We start from the raw sequence: 16,908 nt of genomic DNA on the forward strand, positions 1-16,908 counted from the left end.
ACTTGACTTCGTTAGGGAAGTTAGGTTGCTCCCTGCTGCAGCTAAACTTTCCACGAACTTCGATTATCCAAACTCATTGGAGAATACATTATTTGAAGAATTGATTTGTTTGAACGATCGAACGATCGGGTTACGAGTATATCGTTCGCTAACGTAATAATCTACAGTCTAAGAGAACGTTGTAAAACGAAGAGTATTTCGTTATACGTACTTGCCTCTTTCTCACATACATGATCTTAGCGTTAAACGAATCTTCTTAAAAGTTATCCGACGACGTACGAACGTTACGAATCTTAGCAGACTAAAACACTAAAAATTGCCAAACTCCAACTACCCGAAAATCTGACCCAAAGTCCTCAGTCTCGCGAACAACCACAATCTTTCGAGTTTGCGAAAACAGGAGCCAGACTAGGCTCCAAATAGACTCGAAACCGAGAGCAGCTCCGAGCTGTAGCAGAGTTAATGACAGGGCACGGTTGGGCCAATTATTTAACCAATTATTTACTCGGCGCAGGCCGGTAAACCGGTTTTATCAGCAAGTCCTCTGACCATGGCTCGCAATGGCAAACAAGCCGTGGCGTTGCAGGTATCTCGTGTGTCTCGGGCCGTGCACTCTTCTCGCCGCGTATCGATTTCTCGCGTCGTTACGTGGTACGCGTGTACAACGTTACGTTCAACCAGGCCACCAGGTTATCTATACGGGCCGTTTTAACGCGGACCATTGTCCTTACTGAATCGCATTCCACAGATACTGTCAGTTTCCTACTGTCGTTGCTCCTCCAACAACGCTATCGTTGCTCACATCGAATTCATTATGCGATGTGTAGGTCGTTTTCATGTTGGTACCATTATGGATCTCGAAAATTTCGAGCATCTCACCAATGGTATCTGTAGGTGAAAAAAAAATTGAAATTTATTTGACGGCTCAGCTTGTATTTGGGATCGACTGTCATTTCCTTTGATATATGACGTTAGGATGATGTTAGGGGAATGCCACAGAATGGCTAAGTTTGCTAGGAGCAAGAAATTGTAAAACTTTGTTACGTTAAATCAAGGGTGGATTCAAGAGACAAGGGACTCGTTGAATCAAGGAATTTGGCTATCGTTGGATTTGTATACTGGAAAATTAAACGAGTTGTGGATCGATCATGGATCATAGGATTCGGTACTGTAGGATTCTCGATCACGTGGAACTTTGTCGAGTCGTTTCCGAAGCTACGAGTTTCGCATCGTGTGGTTCAAATAATTTCCAAGATTCGTTACTTAAATCGATAATTCTTTGCTCTCCTATTTATTGGGTTAAACGATACAACCTCGGAGCGGTTCAAACATCTTGCCATCTCGAACAAGAGTCGCAATTTACAACACCCAACGACCAATCTCACCCATCCCTGAACACCAAACACTCTGCCACTATGAAAACAGAAAAAGGGAGGAAGAAAGGCCATACAGAAAAAAATTCTCTCTCTCGTGCATCAGCTAGGGAAGGACTGGTGAACCTCCTCGCTCAAAGATGCATAGAATTTTCCCCGGCTGACGCCGGATGATTCAATGGGTCCATGAACAACCTTCACCGGATGGAGGAGGTTATGTGTGTCAGCCGGTTCTTCCATTGTACCAGTGCACACGTACACGCAAAAACGAAGGTCCTAGAAACACTCGTCGCGGATTTGTCATCGTAAATCGTCGGTTGGGATAATCCTAAAAGGAAGAGGGAAAAGAACGAGAGAGCGAGAGAGCGAGAGAGAGAGAGAGGGAGAGTGGACGACGAGGGAGTTTTTCCGGTACTGTCTTCAGCCGGGACACATTTCACAATTAGCTCGGTATTACGTCGACAGGATTGAAGGCGCACGACGGAAGGTTGCCGTGTGTCTAGTATTCTTGACGCCTGGCGCGTTATTTATGTGCCAGTCCCTAATTAAGTTCAGCCTGTAATCGCCCTAATCCACTTTGCCTGGGAGCACGCTTCCGATTCTTAAGTGCGATCTCTCAGTCGACCCCTGTTCTATTTGTACACGAGTCTTGGATATTGTTCGTCGAAAACCTACGATCGTGTTCTTGGTTCGACTTTGATTCTAATTGCGTCGACTATAGCGCTTTACGACGATCGTTTATTATATTCGTACAATCGCTGCATATAGAGCCTGTTCTACGGCTACGACATCATACGTGGCTCGCAAGCGCGCGTGGGACGTAAATATCGACTGGCAGCTTTGTATTCATTGCAATATTCAGAAGTTTGGTAATGATATTAGGAAGTTTGGTAATCTGTTAGTTCGTTATCACCCTTCTCTCTATTCGTGTTAGATCTGGCCCCCTGGATTTTGTACTTCATTCGACGCTGCGTCTACCCGTGGTTTCGCGTCTAGGTGACGTTTTATTTGCTCCCAGTGCGAAGTTGTAACGTACGTGACTCTTGGATTGTAAGGGGCTTGTTCTTATTGCATCTGGGACCTTGTTCCAACCCCGTTTTACACTTTGCACTTCCGCCACGCTTCAGAATCGTAATTTCCGATGCCGCTTTACCTTTGCTTATACGTTCCAATAAAATTCCTCCAGTCACTTTATTATTTTCCGCTTTGACGTATTATTACCTTGATCCTCTTCTTCGATTTGTCGGTATTCGGCGATCACGAGGTCCGAAATTTAATTACAGAGAATAGATTGGATTATCGCTTATCAATTATCAGTCCCTTTAACCTCGTCGAGACGAATTTTTTCTTTCAACGATGGAAACTATAATATGATTCTATAGACTATGATACCACCTACACTGAGAGGAATTTTTCCAATCGCATCTTTTGCTTCAAACGATTAATAATCAAAGTAAAGCGAAAGGTCCTCGCGAATACTTTATCAGGGTTTCTTCGATTCGTGGTTTCGGTCAGATTTCTCCGTACCAGATTTTTATATCGACTCCTGCGGTCGTTTTCTCGAGAATCCAGGTTTCCCGGAGATCCGACGCGAGGTAGGATTCTTTCATTTCGCATCCGCGCGTCCGAAAGTTCGTTTCAGCCGCAACTCCGGGCTTTTGCATAAACGCGAACTCGCGACCGGAAACGTTTCAATATCGCGGCAAGTTGTAGAACTAATATTCCCCGCTGTGTGTACGTAGAGAGCATGGAGCTCACATATTTACCGTGACACAATTTTGGTAAATAGAAACGATGGAACGTGTAATGGAAGGATCGCGAGTTCCCTTCGAGAATCGATTCGGACTCTTGTTTAAACTGTTCGGAAACGTTCTTCGCTAAAGTTTCCTGTCTTTCTATCTGTTACTTCCTGCAGCGGATGCCCGCTGGGCGTAAAGTTGTTTTATGTAACGAATAAATCGAATTTGTCAGCTTGGAGTGTCCCCTGTACTCTTCGATATATGAAATTTTTTGACGAAAGGAGAAGAAAGAAGCGAAGGGCGAAAGAAGAAAATTAGAAAACAGTAAATTGAACAGCGTGTACTCGGTTCTAGAGACTCGGAAATTATTACAAACGTAATGTATATCGTTGGAGATGTATTACTTGTAGCGGACGGATAAATATTTCAGTGAATTATTGTTCGATATAAGCGAAACGCTATTAATCGATGGAAGAGTCGTTTCGCCATGCAGACCCGAGGGATTGACGTTCAATTTTTAGAGGTGTACGAGAACAGACTCGATAATTAATTCGATCAGATCAGTCCATAAATCGGCCCGTAATTTCCTGTCGTAAATGTTCGATGTCCGCGGAAGTTTGCCGAGGATGATTAAGTGTACACAGTCATTTAATATAGGCGCCTGCTTTGCTTTATTAATCTTTCATCATTCCCTGTTCCGTTCGCTTCGTTTTTCCTTTGTTCTTGGAGCCTGCGAGCCGAACTATTATAAATTTAAGCTTACACGAAGCCTTATGATTCTATGCTCGACTTTCCTCCGATAAAAAGCATCGAAAATCAAGAGTAAAGGTTCGATAATCGTTTTCTTTAATATTGGATCGATATTCGCCTGGCCTTTGAACCGAAAGACGGCCAATATCTATCGCGAAACACGCATGCAGGATAAATCTGAAAGGCTGTTAATAGGATTTACGGGCGTATTGTGTGCCATAAAGCTAATAGAAACTTGTCATACGGATCAAAGAGGAGACTGGGAAAGATGAAAGAAACCTTGGCAAAGATGAAAGATAAATTGGCTTCGTGTTAAAACAAACCCATCGCCGGTGCCCTTCAAAACCGTGGAATTAATAGAAACGACCTGGCGTTTTTCTACCTTGACAAACTTGAATTTACAAGGCAGTTTTACCTGTCGTAGTATTCGATTTAAACGAGAGGTTTTGTACATTCTTTAACCACCATTCTTTCACGTCGTGTTATTAATTGTCACCAGCAATTAAATATACTTTGTAGAATTAAGGATTCGGATAAGGATGCCGATGATGTGTTACCGTAAGTTGATAAATAATAGCGATGTACATACGTGGATCAATTTATCCAAATCTAATTTCGAATCAAACGTACGTGTCGATAAAAGAAATTAATAACCCGAATGAAAGTAACTCTAACAAGCGTCGCTCTGAATTCAAAGGTGACGAACACGTACATAGTTCTATTTATTCAAACATACGTTCGACAAGCACGAACGTGCTTGTTAATGAAATTTCATTGAATATTACGAGGATGAGCGAAAAATTCGTGAATTCAGAGACCGATACAACCGCTTCGAATTCATTTTACAGTAGTCACTTCCCCATTTAAAATCCCTGAAAGCAACAATTATCCCGTAGCTGGCTGACAGCATGAAAAGGCTACTATCCCCGGTCCACGAAACTTCACCCGGTCTTTCTATTCTCCTTCTCTTTTTCTCGAACCTGCCATACGCATTCCTAACCTCCCTTTTATGCCAGAGTTTTACTGGGAAAGGAATGACCTCGCTATCCTTAACAAAGAATGTGTGTGGCTTACAACTGAAGGCTGTGGCAGAGCCGGGATTGAAGGCGCGTCTGCATGAAAGCTGCTGCCATTTACTCGGCGAACATCTCAGAAACCGCGCGTCGAACGAACGCAAAACGTCCCTCTGAAACTGTCTACCTATGCGTGTGTTGGTGTTTATCCGTGTGTGTTGGAGCACGCGTGTAAAGAAACTTCCTACTACGTGTTCATTTTACGTTTCCATTTGCAGTCGCGGTATTATGCTTTCTCTCATTTTTTGTTTCAGGTGAGTCATTGGAGCCGTAATGAAGCCACCATTGTATCGGGCTGTAAGGTATGAAATGTTCGTTTCCTCGAATTAATCTTTCAACGTTAGTAGTATTATTAGCGAAATTCCAAGAGTCGCGAGTTCAATTCGCGAATTGGTACCGTTGGTACCGTTGTCACACGCGAGCGTATATCAGAGATACGATATTAAGCAAAGAATGAAATTTTATGAACTACAGAGTATCCGATTGTCCGATTATATTTGATAAACAGATTATAAAATAGTATAGCGAACAGTACGAAGAAACGACGTAACGTAATAAAGAATTTGAAGCATTCAAACAAGCATTACATGTGTTACGACCTAATATGTTTGGTCCAGATGACGTTCCATGGATCATCGAAGGTTACCTCGATGAGTCACTTGCAATTATGAAGCAACTAGAGGTTAGAATTTGAATATCAATGAGAAAAAGTGGAAGATTGAACGTTGCAGTAGATTATACGGCGTGTGAGGTTTCCAGATGGCCATTGACCGAGGTAAATAGGCGGCCATCGGGATTAAGTTTCTATGGGGGATAATTCTGACATGGGGATCCTGAAAGAGTCTTTAAAACTGGTTTTAACCGATCTCTGACTACCTGGTTCGACCCGATTCAGCGATCGAATCGTCCCATTTTTCGTAGGGATAGATTCTTACCGCCAGTTCGAAGCAGGCACTAGAGAAAATAAATAAAAACAAATATCGCTGCTTGAAACAATATTTTATTTACCGTTTTATTTATTGATTAGAAAACGTTTTAAAGGAAACAAGATGTATAGCGTTTAAGGGTTTTTAATCTTCTGTTTTACAGTTTTCACGATATTAGAATAAAATTCTCAATTCCTTTTCAAGTTTTAGCGATGTTGCGTTTATACGCGTCGACATACTTTATACAAAGGCACCTTAAAAAGAGCTCCAAAAATATCTGTTCTGCCAATTGCGAGAAAAATTTGGGAAGAACAAGTAGAAAGGCAACCACTGCGAAAAGGATATAAACTACAGCGAAGGTGGAGTACTTTTTTCCCGTCATTTAATCAAATTTCCGGGCTGAAATTCGAGTATTGATTCGCGTTGCCGTTTAATCGACGTGTTCTAACGTCGAACGAGGCGGTTTCCGGCCGCGTAACGAGATTCGAATCGTTTGTATATCGGTGCAACAACGAACAGGTAGGGGCTACAGTACGGGCAATATTCCAGCCAGCGTGCTAATGTATTTTTAATACGTTTCCCCGGCGATTAATCAGACGGCGTGTGGCCGGCCGTGTGTTTTTAATGTTCGACGCAAACACCGGCCACCCTTTCACGCCCGGTGAAAATTTAAATAAGCCGCACCAGCGAACGCCACCGGAGATAAAGAAAATTGGCAGGAAAAGGGAGAATCGTAAAAGCGTTACAAATCGTGTTCCCTATGCATTCTCTTCCTTCCCTTCTTTTGCCAGCTGAACGTTCAATATTTTTGCAATAATTCGCAAACCGTCGGGTTTTCATATTCTGGAATTATTCGGTTATATCGATTCTTTTTTTTGGGGAAATTCATTAAATCGAATTATTTGGAATTGCGCGAGGTAGCTTCTCTTGAAGAAATAATCGAGAGTTAGGTTCAGTGATGTACAGAAAATGAAATATTTTGTTAATATTATTATGAAGAAACTCAGTTTCCAATACCGCAAAATTGAAATTGACGATGGCTACTGATATTCCTCGTAAAATCTCCATCGTTATTGGCCTAAATGAGTATTGACAGAATTAAGTTTAATATACTGGAATCGTTCAATGATCCACAGAGATTTGAAATTATCCAAGTGTTTATCTGAAGCGTTTAATTTCTCTGCATATTTTCACGTAATTTATTTTCAACTATGTCGGTTATTTAATCATGGCCGGAAAATATTGCGAGTATATCGATATTCAAAAGGTGTGTCTACAAGTGTTCCGATACTTTTGTAAGCTGCTATAGCCGCGTTACGTGTTTCTATCTCACGCTCTTCGTTCGCCATATCCACAGACCGCTCTGTTGGCACAAAAAAGGGGACAAAAAAAGGAAAGAAGACAGTCCAGTCCGCGTGAAACAATAATTCCCCGAACGGGGGTGGTTTTTTCCGCGGCTGGAACGCCAGAGGAGGCCATTTAACCGCGTTGTAACCGGTGGCTTTAATCTGCGCTGACGGGGTGCGGCTCATTAGATGCGATTAGTCTGCAAGCAGACACGCTCCTTTATGTCCACACGTACATGCTTACGCAGGTACACGTAGACGCGCGAATAACCAGCGCAAACTGCTCGGCTGTCCCCATCAGGATTCAAGCGGCGTGTGTCCTCTGTTGCACACGAGAGTCTGTGTATTTGCCCGCCTGTAAATCTATAGACGTACACTAGTCGAGTGTGCATTTCTCTATACGCGTCTATGTACATTAATGTTCGTAAGTATTTGGCCGTTCTGCTCGATCCGTGGAAATAGCGTTTTCAAATCGAAGCAAAGTGCAGTAACATGCAAATTAACGACGAATAAATTAGTCGTTGCGTATCGGTTTTTAAAAATCAATTTCGACAAACATACAATTAAACTATAGTACGTTGTGACTCGATCGTGATACATTTGTAGGGATTTAAACGGTGGAAAAATGTATAGAACGTGCTGACTACGAATGTCGAATATACAAGACAAAGGTAATTATAATATTCAGCGGGCGAAGAGGAAAATCGGAGAATCCGAAGACAAAGACTTTCGCGTCATTCGGTATCATCTTAACTACATTTTCGAAAATAATCGACCGTTCAGATACCTTTGAACGATAATACAGCCACTTCGCGTACGTGTATTCTCGATTATATGTACATGTGAGAATGGATAATAACGCGCACGAGAGTACGAGGCAGTCGTCTTGCATGGGCACTGTCAGCAGATTCGGTGACAATGAGGATGCGCTTTTAATAAATTGCCAGCTTCCAGCATGCACGATTTCCGGCCTCCTGCTCCTACCTCCATGAACATTCTGCGTGTAGAAGTGACGTTTAATGGCTGGGGATTAATGGGGTGCAGGTGCGCCACGGGGATGCCGCGAGCTGCGAATTGCTGGGGGACTTTTAGGTGACGAGGCTCTTATTTGGCAAAGCGATTAATGGTTGCGTTGGTGGCTGGTTTCCGAGGTCGAGGATTCGATTTCGAAGAAGTTCGTTATGGCAAGGAAGAAAGTTACGAAGACAGAAAAATGGGAAATAGGAACTTTGCGGTTAACTTACGAGAGATAGGATAATTAAAGGATTATTTAAGAGATAAATCTCATCCTCATCCGTTATTTAGTTAATATACGAGCAGTCGTTGAGTTAAGAAAAGATACTTAATCCGACTGGATTATATTCCAATGTCATGGTACGTTTTCATGATTTAAAAAAAATATGACGAAGCTTTTAGAACGGTGAACGAAGAGCGCTGTTTTACGAAAAATACCAGCGAATCGACTTACGCCACTGTTTAACCTTCCAATTAATCCATGGCCCTAAATTAATCCTTCTCGTATTACACCATGTTTCCGTTTTCGTAAACGGTTCAACAGCATCAACGCCATTTATCCTATCCAGAATTCTTCGAAAGCTGGTGTTCACGGCAATTTGCATTTCATTAATGTCGCGCCTTGTCCCGTTTAACGACGCAGCCGAGTCGAGAGAACAGCACCCGCGCACAATTAAAAGTTGAGGCCGACTAGCATATTTGCATATGGTGTAAAAACTCGTTGTTACATGGATCGCGTGACGCACGAAGAATCAAGAAAAGTCCCTTGTATTTCCGAGTTTTAATGCCATTGGTCCACGGAAATACTACTTTAACTAGTTTATGCCGTGGATACGTGGGTCGGTGAGCTACGCGACTTCGTAAGCATAAATAACAGGCGTTGGTTGATTTGTCACAGTGAAATATTGGCAATGAAAATTCACAATAATACAGAAAGTGGCGGAAATTGTTTTAATGTGTAACATCACGATGAAAATTTCGAAAAATTATTTTTAAAACTATCCTTTATTGGCAAATATTATGTTAAAATACTCAAGTACTATAAAACGCTTTGCAACGTTAATCTCCGATTTAAATAATATAAGAAATGGATAGGAAAAGTAGGAAAAATAATTTACGAAACGTTGCCAACTCATCCTACGCGACACGTAATTGCAAACTAATGACTCGAAGCTGCAGTACTTACATCGCATTAAACATTTTACTTCTTTAATTATTCGACTCTGCTCTGTTTCAACTTTCTCACTTTCGTCTTCTTTCAAACTTTCTCTCAACTCTAAACAACTACATCGTTGCTTAACTCTTCCAATTATGGCTTCGAAACTCTTTAAAACGCCATACATCCCAGTCGTAAAGACCAATTGGACGATGGTAACCCGAGACTATAAAAGTCACGAATCAACTCTAACCGGGATCATTTAACTAGGATCGTGAAGTTCGTGGTTGAAAGTGATTAATCTCGTCGAACGACCGCGTTCCTGACGTGTATGCTAGTTACGAGGTTCGCGGGGGCGCCCGAATCGCCGTGAAAAACCGTGTGCACAGAGGAGAAAAAAGAAAGAACGGAAACGGGAGGGCGCGTCGAGGCGAGCACAGCTTCGAATTCGTGTTTTTCACGCTTCTACAAGAACGCGACAGTCATAAAGCGAGCGGAATGGTGCGAGAACACGTGTATCGTGACGTGATTTTCAGCTGGCTGTTGCGAATGACTGAGACGTTTCTCCGCTGCGTGGGTTGGCTTGTTTCTTTTATCGTAAACTTGGAATACGAGATCTCCTCTTGCTCGTTCAATCCGATCCTTGCCTTTTAGCAAATTTCTTCCTGGGCAATTCGTTGCCCTTATTTCCCTATATTTATTCGTTTCTCTGGATGATCTGGCGTGTTTTTGTTTGATACGCCTGCGCAATCGCATCTTTGATATTTAGGAAGTTACACGTAAAAATTGGGAGTTCGAATTTGACGTTTCTCCTCTGGGTATTGATTATCAGTGACGTTGATCAAAATCTACGATAACGGGAGATGACCAAAAAAATTCCGACTCCCACAATGGTTCTCAGCAACGAAAAAGAATTCCATTCTCGACGATAGTTGCCAGTAACGAAGAAAATTTTCTCGTTATACCGCGACCTTCTGAAATTTCAGTTATTACTATTACGATGCCTGAATGGGACTCGTTGCATTCTAGAAAACATCGTAACAAAAGCTATATTCCAATGTATCTCGGTTAACGCAATAAAGATGACAAACAACCTGTGTTGATGATCACCGGCGAATAATCCACGAGGACAGACTGTTCTTAAATCACGCCGCTAGCTAAACGAAATTTCCAGAGCTGCGCTGGAATTCTGCGGTTTCCGCGCGGCCTGCAACACCGCCGGTAAATTCTCTCATTTCGTCGGGCTTCTTGTTATCCTTCCGCTCTCTTTCAGCGTTCTCTCTTTCTCTCTCTTCCTCTCTCTTTCTCTCTCTGTCTCTGTGGCACTGTTTCTCTGCCTCTTGCTCGCCGGCTTGTCACCAGAAAGCTTCATTATCCCGGGACAGATGACGAGTAAACGTTCGCTTAATGAAATCTTCGCAGTGATTTTACAAGGGAAGTTTCGCGAACCGGAAGAAGGTGGCGCGCAGAGAAGGACGCTCGAATACCAGTTCCAACCTCTCCGTCTCGAGGTACGTTCGTATAGACGACATTTCGGGGCAAGGGTTTTCCAGATTCCGGAAACTGGCGATCGGAGCACGCGAACGCTTGGAAATCAAGCGGAAATACGCTTCTGACACTCGTTGATTACCACGTGCACCATGTTTTCAAGTTATTCTTACTAGCCTTTAGCAACGGTTGACGTTAGATCAACTGGTTATCGGTAGTAAAGGATTCAGAGATTAATAGCGCGATAAATTTTATTTGTCGGATATTGAGTTTTGGAGTTTCGGCACGTGTACATTTATAGTTTGAGACGTAACACGGACATGTTTGAGATTTTTCTTTAGTTTTCGAATATGCGATAGTCGTTTATCGTGGTCCGGACAAAGTGGTACTATGGCATTTTAGCGTTCGCAAATTTTGCACAAAATATGCGTAGAAAGGATAATAATCTGGTATACTTGTGAAAGACAGCCAGGAAAAATATTCGAATAGCTTTGTGCCTCGCTCCTTCTGCCCTATCTTTTAATAGAAAAATACAGCACAGATTACACGAAGTAGAAATCGTAAAGAAGCGTCTCTTATTTCAAGTAGCCATCCTTCTCGCGAGACACGTGTTTCCGACACGGTTCTCGTTTTAACACGTTCGGAATCTCAAACTTCGTAAATCAACTGGCAGTAAATTTGTCAGTCTTTCGACAGGCGAGCTCCTTCCTCGTTGGTCTACGGTGTACGCGAACGGCCAACGCGGCGCTGGACGTTCGGAACACTTAAAATTGTAAAGGTTATTCCGGAAGGAAGGTAGCCGCTAGGTCCGCGACACCGTAGGCAAGACAAGATATTGAAATAATTTATGTCGGTCAATTTCTGCCGCCGCGACCCTGGCCTGAATCTTTCATAAGGTCGTTCCGCGCTAGAATGCAATCGCTGCACCACGTTGAATTTTAAATAATGAAGTTCGGATTACATCCGCAAAGGGAGTTAAACCCTGTAATAAACCGGAAGGCAAGTTCTCCGCGTAATTCAGCCGAGCTTCGTCTCCATCTGCAACTTCCTATCGCGCTTTCCACGATCCTCTCCTTCGCATACGCGTTATACAGCTGATATCAAAGAGGAATGAAAAATCAGAAGGAATCGCTACTGCTGCTATCCGTTCGCTTCTTCCTTTTTAGCGTAATTACTCTAGGCGACGAAAGTGTGCGAAGATAGAAACCATCGCAGATTACGACGGATTAGATAACGTAATTTGCATTTATTCGACTGATTGTCAGATTCTTGCCGATTGTCCATCAATTTATAATACTATAACGGTGTATGTTGGATGCAGCTGCTCGTACTATTCTGCGTATATAATAATTTTTTATCAGATATACGTCTACGTTTGCAGTACGCGCGCGCTTGCAATTTTTATCTACATTTTCGGATGAATTTTAAATTTTAGTATCGCAACCGCGATGGCCGTGACTCGTTATAAATATGGTTCGTAATACTCCGGAAAGTTTTACACACGTTCGTTATATATTTTTAACGCACGCAGTACATTGGTGCGAAAATTTCCTATCGTAAGCGTTTAAACAGTATCGCTAGCGACTGTACGTAATCTCCGAGCTGGTTTCCGCTATTCCGCGTTTATGACACACGTTAGATGCTGCACAGCGTCTTCTATATCGGCGAGTCCACTAGCAAGTTCCGCGTAGAACGCACTGCCCTTTCCTCTTCTATGCTAAAGTCCCTGTTTCTTCCGTTTAATTAGAAGACTAGAGGAAGAGCGGAGACGCAGCAAGCTGCTTTTAACAATAATCCGACGCTAAGCTCGGCACTCGAAAGCAACAGATAGTTAGAAAAAAGGATAGTACATAAGGATTGTGAGCGAGAAGTAGCGGAAGACGAACGAAATCACGCCGGAGGCGAGGGATTACGTCGCTGCGTAAACACCAAGTTACTTCAATTAAACCTCCGCTGGCACAACGAGTCCCAAGCTATTTAACACCCTGTTCAGGCGGATGGAAAATTAAGATCGACTGGCTGCACTGTCCTGGGGAGGGAAACTTCGTCTGGGGATCGCCGGCTATTCAAACAACTTCCGAATTATTCGACGATTTATCCGACCTCTCGCTTCCAGACGTGTTTTAAACCAATCTAACCTAAACTGTGTCATTTAAAATCGCGATCGAATCAGCAATCTGTCCAATCAGTGGACCAAGAGGTGAAACACGAGGAAATTATCACGGACGATCGTCGTTAACCTCTTGATTCGAACAGTTTTTGAATCGTTCGACGATTCATTAGATCTCGCAGGGTTCTGTCATACTTCGAACGATCCCAAGTGGCGACCTGATCTAAATCGTGTCATTTGGTATCGCGATTTAATCGAAAATCGTTTCGATCAGTCAGCGAACCATTTTTACCCGTGTAAAATTTTATTCCATGTTATTGCACCTTATATGAGATATAGAGTCTGTAGCAAATTTTACATAAGCTAGATTTACGAACGTATAAGTTGGATAAGTTTTTTTTTTTTTTTTTTATTAATTTGGATATCGGAGTGGAGTGAAACATTCTGCGTATTATTTGGACGTTCAGTTGGAGCGAAACAGCTTCGTATAACACGAGGGTTAATCAGAGTTAACCTGCATACCTCCTCCGACAATTCCTCGTTCTAACCACAGACTTTGCCACTCCAGTTCCGAAATAAACGCGTACGTCCCCGAAACATTTCCGTGGCTTCGAGGATAACGAGGGTAAACGCGATTTCCCAGAGCTACAGGGTGGAAAGATCCATCGAAAAACAGGCTCGCTATAGTATATCGTCTCTAAACCTCGCTCTTATCGCGGGACTAAGCCCAGGCTAGCCGAAAGGACATAACCTTCGTTGACCCAGAGGGCAATCTTTTATTAAATCTCACCCCTGGACACTCCTTTCTGCTGGCTCGATCCCTTTTCACTAGCTCGGAGTAATCAGAACCTGATTTTCAGATGATTAATCACATACGTCTCTCCCAGCCCCTTAATAAATTTTAAGATTGTCTTATAAAAACATCATTGATAATAAGTAGATTGCGGATATTTCTGCATTTGTTGCTCCTTTCTGATCGTCGAAATAATCTTACGATTTGATTACGATAGCTCTGTTAGAATAATGTCAAACACCGAGCGTGTTTAAATACGCGAACTTATAAATTTAACGATCAACCAGAAATAACGAGATGGAATCTCGTAAGACGAGATAAACAAGGAGAATAGACACGTGTAATTGACGAGGTTAGATTTATCACGTATATATTTAACGCGACGATAGATAGGACGCGTGGCCGAATCGTAAAAGTGGCGACCGTTCGTGGCATGATTCATCAGGCCGGTAGTTTCGGCGGTAGTCTCTGCTACTGAAATCTTCTGTCCCCTCGATTGGTCTCCAGCGTCTCATCTAATCCAACTTAATCAAGCGACACACTCCCAATGCGTGTTCTCTTGCAATTTATTGGGAACGTGACGCTATTAGTGGGTCGACATTCGACTTGTATATTCTTGGACAGCTTCGCTTCTATTCGACCGCTTTAGGCGTTAACCTCGATAACTCAGAGAGTTGTCTCTTCTTCGCACCGAGTCATTGAAATTAATACTCTTGTAAATTGGTGCTCGGCAGATCGTCTACATCGCGGTGTTTAAGAATCTAGGGAAAGCAATTCGAACCCAGCAAAATATAAGCCATTCCCCTGGCTCGAAAGAAACAGTCACGAACGACTAATCACGGTTCGTAGATCCTTGAGCGGTGCGTGACTCTCTGAAACGTTCCCGAAAGAAAGACTTAATCGACGGTTAATTGATTCGCGTAAACATGCCCCGGGGAGCAAGTAGCACTCCTCTCTCCCTCTCTTTCTCTCTCCCTTATACATTCGCGTCAAGGGCACTCGTGGAGGCAATTACTCGCTACTAATGAGCAGCGTTGCCGGGGCGCAATCGATAGCGCGTCAAACAAGTCAAACTCCGCCGGTATAAGCGGAAGTTAAGTCGAACGAATAGGAGGTTGGGGCTCGAGAGAACGATGGGTTAGAGAATCGAACCGAGAGAGAGAGTACGAAGAGAGAGAGAGAGAGAGAGAGAGAGAGAGAGAGAGCAGGTAGCTTCGGAAGCAAATGAACCGAGTCTTCCCCAAATGCCGTTGTCCTTTCATCCGCCCTGATTCCAGCTGGCATTGAACTGCACACGGGGAAATCTGATCCCCCGAAGGGGCGAGATTTAGATTGTCGCGTTGCAGGCTGAGGGCCACCAGCCAGGACAACGGTATTAGACAAGTTGTTTGATGATCCGGCAAATTCGAACAGCGATATCCCTCTTGTAATTTCACCTGCTGCCGCCTCCACTGGCTGCTCTATCTGATTACGCCGCTTTCCTTACTGGGTTTACTGCTTTTCGGGAAAGGGTTAGGATCGTTTGCTCCCTTGCGACGCAAATTGATTTTCTTTTTTCACGGTTAGGTAGGAGATGGTTGTTGATCTTTTCGACCGATTGGCGGACGTTGAGGAAAACATTTCGCGTGTTTGGCTTAGTGCGGAGATTTTTGACGATTGATTCTTCAAGCGATACGATTGTTCGTGTTTTTAATAGATGGGCGAATGTCGAGGTAAATATTTTCGGTATTTGGGTAATTTTATTAATGGTTTACTGTATTGAGAATATCGATAAGATATCGACAAGCAGCGTTTAATTAAAGGCGCAAAATGGATAAGACGGAATGTGGTTAGGACGAGGTTGTAACAAGCGACGGTAACATCGGGACGAATAGAGATTGGAAAGATGCAGTTGCTAACCAGATGCGGTAGAAAATTATCCTCTGCTTTGGGAAAGATCGAGACGAAGGATCGAGGGTTCTTATATCGCTTTCAAGATGGAAATCCTCTTTTGAAAATTTCTTTTTTAACGCGCCGTCGATTATATCGTCTACACCTGCTTTGACTTCCTCATTGTAATTCGATGGCCATCAAAGGAAATGTGTTAAGTGGCAAATAATTTCATTTTCCCTGTCTGTTCTTCGATTGTACGCTATGCCAATTAATAGCCACTCATTTCTCTTACTTGGGAAAAGTGCTCCTTGAAAATCGTCGAACTGATATTTGAGAATTCGAATTCGAATCAGAATCTTGCCATTACGATCGATTATTAATTCAACATTTTTCGATTGATTTTATCGTTTTAAACCAAACTCTATCTTATTAATATTATTTATACCATATTATTTATACCATATTATTTAATCCTTACATATGGATATACCAATAATTAAACCCACAGACAAAATTCGCTTTTCAATTTCAAAGTAGCTTTACGATTAATCACAAATTCCATGAAAATTCTTTGACAATAAAAACGGCAGCTTTCACTAAGAATTTTCTCCACCTGAACGTCTAGTGGTAATTAATTCTTAGTGACATGCAAGCGACAACGAGCTTCAACTAAATTTATGCGATATGAGAGATATAGGAATGGTGGGTGATTCGTTATCGAGATTTTAATTCCGACTCTTAACTCCAACCGTGATGTATCGCGTTTTAAATCCGAGTTTAGACATGGTACGCGGACCATATATAAAGGCGAGCACACATACGACCCTTTCCTCCAAGGCGGAAGCAATTTTTTCAGATTTAGCGAAATAGTCACCTGGCTCGCCGTGTTTCACGTAGGATTTTGTGACCTGGAGATAATCAGTTCTCGGAAAGGACATATTGACGATTGAGATTGGAGACGTTGAAGAGTGATAGTCCGTTTCGATGTTTGCATTTTTGTACGCATTTTCTGATACAATCGAGAGAATTATCATCACGAGCTATCGCGCGACGAAAATGTTGGAATTTATATTCACCAAGGTCTCTGAGGTCTCAAGAAGTAGCAAATTCAAAATTGCCTCAGCTTGCAAAGCAAATTTTCAAAGATTGAAATTTAGAAGGAAACTTTCGAAAGGTAGGTTCAAAATAGCAAGGAAATTAATTTATAGACAGTTCATTTGTTTGTAAGACTCGTCGTGTCTCAATGTTTAGTCGGTTTTCTACCTTTC

General features: G+C 42.5%; 2 protein-coding genes across 4 annotated transcripts in view; one reads left to right on the forward strand and one right to left on the reverse strand.

Annotated features, from left to right (window-relative positions):
• The window catches only part of LOC126874844 (MYG1 exonuclease), a 212,020-nt gene that overhangs the window by 143,753 nt on the left and 51,359 nt on the right, over positions 1-16,908 (reverse strand). The gene's annotated exons all lie outside the window — the stretch shown is intronic.
• The window catches only part of LOC126874834 (uncharacterized), a 318,734-nt gene that overhangs the window by 22,999 nt on the left and 278,827 nt on the right, over positions 1-16,908 (forward strand). The window contains exon 2 of one of the 3 annotated variants that reach the window (XM_050637322.1): positions 5,190-5,237. The exons of the other annotated variants lie outside the window; for them this stretch is intronic. The gene's annotated coding sequence lies outside the window, so the exon portion shown is untranslated. The remainder of the gene's footprint in view (positions 1-5,189; positions 5,238-16,908) is intronic. 3 annotated transcript variants of the gene reach the window in all.

Source organism: Bombus huntii, chromosome 16 (genome assembly GCF_024542735.1).
Source record: "Bombus huntii isolate Logan2020A chromosome 16, iyBomHunt1.1, whole genome shotgun sequence".
NCBI classification, from domain to species: Eukaryota; Metazoa; Arthropoda; class Insecta; order Hymenoptera; family Apidae; genus Bombus; species Bombus huntii.